The sequence below is a fragment of the Panthera pardus genome, unplaced genomic scaffold, assembly GCF_024362965.1.
Source record: "Panthera pardus isolate Hobbes unplaced genomic scaffold, ASM2436296v1 HiC_scaffold_7, whole genome shotgun sequence".
Classification (NCBI taxonomy): domain Eukaryota; kingdom Metazoa; phylum Chordata; class Mammalia; order Carnivora; family Felidae; genus Panthera; species Panthera pardus.
Genome location: NW_026527002.1, coordinates 23,142,729 through 23,148,728, shown reverse-complemented (window position 1 = coordinate 23,148,728; position 6,000 = coordinate 23,142,729).

The following is a 6,000-nucleotide window of genomic DNA, read 5'->3' as shown; positions in this document are numbered from 1 at the left end:
CAAACGAAAAACCAAAAACTTATGTCTTTGACCTCTGTTTTTTAAAATTTTTTTTGAATATTTATTTTTGAGAGAGAGAGAGCGAGGGCGCGGGTGCGCGCGTGAGTGGGGGAGGGGCAGAGAGAAAGGGAGACACAGAATCTGAAACAGGCTCCAGGCTCTGAACTGTCAGCACAGAGCCCGATGCGGGACTCCGACTCACGAGCCATGAGATCATGACCTGAGCCAAAGTCGGACGCTCAATCGACTGAGCCACCCAGGCACCCTTGTCTTTGACTTCTTATTTCTTGGAACCCAACCACCATGCTGTGAAGAAGCCACGCAGCTACAGAGAGGCCACAGGTAGGTGTTCTGACAGATGGTCCCAGCTGACAGCCAGCATCAACTACAGATGTGAGTAAGTGCACACTTACATGATTCAGGCTCAGCTTGAACGGAGCAGGGACTGGTTATGGAGCCTGACCCAAACTGCTTCAACGAAATAAACTGCTGTTGTTTTAAGCCACTAAAATTTGGGATGGTTTATTACGCTGCAATATATTACTAATTCAGAGTGTCTTTGATAATTATCAAAGAGAGGAAAGAATGAGAAGTCACAAATAGCTGGAATGTACCGTTTTTTTCTTACTTTACAAATGGGAAGGGAAAGAATAGCCTATGAATGATGAAGTCTTTTGAAAAGGTGGGGGGGGACAATAAGGAAGAGAGAGGCGATTGCTAAGATGATGCCTCTCAAAACAGTCACAATGAAAAAGTGTTTGAAGAAGTCATTGAACTTATTTAATAAACAACACCTGTGGGGGCACCTGGGTGGCTCAGTTGGTTAAGTGTGCGACTCTCGGTTTCAGCTCGGGTCTTGATCTCATGGTTTGGGGGTTCGAGCCCCGAATCGGCTCTGTGCTGACACATGCAGAGCCTGCTTGGGATTCTCTCTCTCCCCCCCCCGCCCCTGCCATCCCCTGCTCGCATACTCTCTCTCAAAATAAATAAATAAACTTAAAAAAAGAAGAAGAAACAACACCTGCCATCTTCCTGCCATCCCTCTTGCTCAGTGATGTTACAAATTTATTTCCATTGCAAGGAAATTTAAATAATTATAAAGAAGGCACATTTCTAGCCTTTGTTTTATATATATGTACATATATATATATATATATATATATATACACACGTATATATATGTTTTAAAGAAAAGTATCAGAAAGTTAGGGTAAATATGGTAGAATAAAGCCAAATTATAGATTCTTTCTCTGGAATGTTTTCCCACACCACCCACCAATTCTCTGATCTCTGGACACCCACTAAATGGGAAAAATAGTTTTTCTTTACTGCTCACACCAACACTTCTGACATCAAATGTATGGATTTTCAGCACCAAGCAATTCTGACACGAACAGCCTGGGGTTAGTGCAGACGCCACAGGTTAAGAACTCAGTCCCACAAGGCTGTCCCACTCCCCCAGTTTCACATGTTAATTGAAAGTCCAGGTTTTCGCCAGTGCTTCTGATTGACTCGGTAAAAATCTAGGGTTCCCACACCCTAACCTCAGGCTCGATAATTTGCTGGAGTGACTCACAGAACCCAGGAAAACACTTACTTACTAGATTGCAAGTTTATTATGAGAACCTACATCTCAGATCCAGCTGAACTGAAGCGATGCATAGGACGAGGACTGGGCGAAGGGAACGACCAAGTCCTCCCCAGCCATTGCACTCTTCCAGCACTTTGATGTGCTCAGCAACCTGGAAGCTCCCTTCCTTTTTTTTTTTTTTTTTAAAGATACCTTATTTATTTTGAGAGAAAGAGAGTTCGTGCATGAGTGGGTGAAGGGGCAGAGAGAGGGAGAGAGATATCCCAAGAAGGCCCACAAACCATGTGATGGTGACCTGAGTTGAAACCAAGAGTTGGATGCTAAACCGACTGAGCCACCCAGGCACCCCTGGGAGCTCTCTTCCTCCGTTTGAGTTTTTAATGCAGTCTCATTATGTAGACACGAATGATTACATCATTGGTCATTCGTGATCTCCAGCCTCTCCCCAAACCCTAGAGGTCAAGGGGTGGGGCTAAAAGTTTCAACTCTCTAACATGTGGTTGGTTCCTTTGACAGCCTCCATCCTTAGGGGCTTTCTAAAAGTCACCTCATTAACATAAACTCAGGTGGGGTTGAAAAGGGCTTGTTATGAATACCAGAGATTCTCCTTTCACCTTTAATACTCTGTAGCTGTATCAGGAGCTGGAAAAAAACCCAAATATTATAGCAAAAGATGCTTCTATGACTTTTATCACTTAGGGGGGTATTACAAGTGTTTTAGGAGCTTTGTGCCACATAAATATTTTGTATTATATCACAGTATCACACTATCCCATCCCTAAAACAAATGAAATGAATGAAACAAAACATAATTTTATTTTCCCTAGACGTTCTACTGAGCGATGGTAAGCTAATAATAGGTCTGGAGACAGCTTCCTAGATTAGGCAGGAGTAAAATGAGCATAAAAATTATGTCAATCATTGCAACAAAACTAATAATAATAGTAATAATAATACAAAAATGGAACATGGCATTCAAAAGACAGAGGAAGAACCCAGGCTAGAAGAAAAATACCCATGAAGAGAAGAATTCTTTCTATGAGTGCATTGTACTATAGATAAATGTAGTACAAGTTCATATTCAATAAAAGAACCCAGTTTACAGATGATAAAACAGATCGAAATGAAAAAGGAGATTACAAAAGTATCGCATCTTGTATTTCAGCTTAGGACTTAAGTTTGAAATCGAAACTTAAACAATGCCATTACAAATCTAATAAGTTAAAATCAAAATGTCAGATTTCTGGTGTGGTGGAAAGTATAAATATATTCAACAAAAAATTGAGAGTTTTGGAGAGGAGATGATAGATATGACGGAAAAAGAAAAGTCAGTCTAAGCACAATTGGTTCCCTCTTATTATTCAAGAATATTTGTTAAGCATTATGTTTCCTAAGACTTAACAGAAACTTTGTACACTTCATTAAATAAAATTTTGTTTCCTTACTCTTAATGATTATATTTATAATTTATTTCTATTCTTTTTTAGTATAGTGTTTTAGACAACTGATACCTAATAACTATCTTGTCATCATTATTATGGAAAAAATATTGAGTTGCAATCTATTTGTGAACACACAAATACATTGGGAATTTTCAGAATGGTATTCTAATAGAGGTAAAGGATTTAGAAGTGCTTATTTCAGGCATTTATCTATTCACTCATTCCTCTGTAAGTTCCAGGAGGAGAAAGATTCTGCAGATTTTTTTTCATTGCTCTGTGTCTCTGGGCCATAAATAGTATTTGGCATATAGTAGCTACTCTGTAAATGTTTGTCAAATTCACTACTCCATTCATTCAACAAAAATGTATTGATCACTGTGCTGGATGCTGGGGAAGCAAAGATAAGGAAGCCATTGTTCCTGTCTTTAAGGAGCTGAAGGTATCGTGGAAGAAACACATACTGTGTAGTGATAAAAATATGTCGATATAAGTATATAAAGGAGAGTAGCTTATATGGTGGGCACTGGGGCTACATGAATTTTACAGGGAAACAGACATTAAGGAAAGGATGTATTAAAGGGCACCTGGGTAGCTCAGTCGGCTAAGCATCTGATTCTTGATTTCAGCTCAGGTCATGATGTCACTATATGTGAGATGGAGCCCCGCGTCCAACGCTGCACTGACAGCGCGGAGCCTGCTTGGGATTCCTTCTCACCCTCTCTGCCCTCCGCCACTCTCTCTCTCAAGATTAATGAATAAACATTTTTTTTTTAAAGGGAAAAAGATGTAATAATATAAGAGAGGGGACTTCTGGCTGGCTCAGTGGGAAGAGCATTTGAGCCCCATGTTGTGTGTAGAAATTACAAAAGACAAACAAACAAACAAACAAACAAAAAACCAACCCCCACTCCCCCCCAGCCCCAAACAACTTTACAAATATATATATAAGAAAAGAGGACAGGGGCACCTGGCTGGCTCAGTCAGTTAAGCATCCAACTCTTGATTTCAGCTCAGGTCATGATCTTGAGTTCTGTGGGTTTGAGCTCCACATTGGGCTCTGTTGGTGTTGAGAGTGGGGAGCCTGCTTGGGATTCTCTCTCTCCCTGTCCCTCCCCACTCTCTCTCTCTCTCTCAAAATGATAAATAAGTAAACAAACTTAAAAAAAAACCAAATTGCTCAAACCTGACAAAGATGAATTTGAAAGCGTATTTTTCTGATGGCTGAATATTTGACTACAATGGTACCTGGTAAAGATGCATTGATAAATGAGTTGCTTTGTTTTAGTCAGCTGCTAATAGGATCACTCTTCTTTAAATAGCCATTATTGGGGCGCCTGGGTGGCGCAGTCGGTTAAGCGTCCGACTTCAGCCAGGTCACGATCTCGCGGTCTGTGAGTTCGAGCCCCGCGTCAGGCTCTGGGCTGATGGCTCGGAGCCTGGAGCCTGTTTCCGATTCTGTGTCTCCCTCTCTCTCTGCCCCTCCCCCGTTCATGCTCTGTCTCTCTCTGTCCCAAAAATAAATAAAAAAAAAAAAAAAAAAAAAAAAAAAAAAGTTAAATAGCCATTATTTTCAACTCCTATATGAATATTTTATTTTAAAGTAAAATCTTCAGAAGATTATAGATTTATGTGTAGATTTCCACATCACTCAGGTGATTTCATGTACTGATGCTATATACCTCATGCAACTGAAAGTGCAGCTTCAAGCTTAACAACAAATTTCTCTCTGAATATTGTGGCTTGAAGGGGAGCAAGGTACGTGACCCTCAAACATGCCACTTTGGCGTGTAGATTGTTTTGAGCTGAAGACAAGACCAGCAGACCAAGAAAAGCTTTATCTCTCTCTTTACTACCCAAAAGAATTTGGATAGGGGGTCTGGCGCAGAGAGAGAGCGAGCTATTACCAGAGATATCGTTTATCTGAGTGACCTATCTGTATGGCAGGGCAAACATCTAATTACAAAACATCTGCTCTTATCATCCTCTGAATCACCCTCCTCCCATTTGAAGCTCAATACTCCTCTCCCATTCCTTAGCTTAGGATGGCATATAAACCTCAATTGTCTGATTTGTCCTTGGGTCTCATGTGCTTATAGGGTTCCCATAGGTATATGCTGTTAATGTATTTCCTGTTAATCTGCTTTATATCAATTTACCATCCAAAGAACCTAGCAGGATAGAGGAAAATATGTCCTCCTCAACAGAGTAGTAAAAATTCAATCTATTTGGGGTACAAATGTAACACGCCCATGGTTTCCTAATTAGCAAGTGGATAACCAAAGACTTAAAATTGGTTATAAGAAAAAGTTACAGTGGAGATACAGTTTTCAGTTAACTTCAATTATCTAAATTAAAGGGGTGAAATTTCTGACCACTCTAGAGTCATTTGCCAAAGCATAAACTCATCCATTAATCCAAATGCATTTACTTCCACCCTCTTGCTGTTGGATGCTGGGGTTACCAGAGCCTGCCCTGAAAAGATGCACTGTCTGGTGAGGAGAGATGGGCTCAAAACAATTGAATAAACCAACAATGTCAGAGAAGAGAGTCAGGAGACAGCCCTGGCCCACTCAGAGGAGTCAGAGAATGCCTCTCAAGGAGCTGATTTTGGAATTATTTGAAGGATGATTTTCTTCATCAGGTGAGGGGAGATGGACTCAGGGGAGAAGCAAGAGCCTATGGAAAGGCCAGGAAGTGACAGACTCCTCAGGAGAACTGCTTGTAGGAAGGGCATGTATTCATTCAAACAAGTATTTAAATGTTGACTAGATGCTAAGTTTGAGTAGCTTGAAGTCACTAATCAAGGACTAGTGCAAATTTAGGGAGGGTAAACATGTTAAGTGTGAAGGAATTGGCAGAAGGGAAGAGGGGAAGGAGTTTAAGAAAGAGTTCTAAAAGGAAAATGTAGCAGGAGCTACTATCTTACCACATGCCAGGCCCAGTTTAAAGGGCTTTATATATAATCAT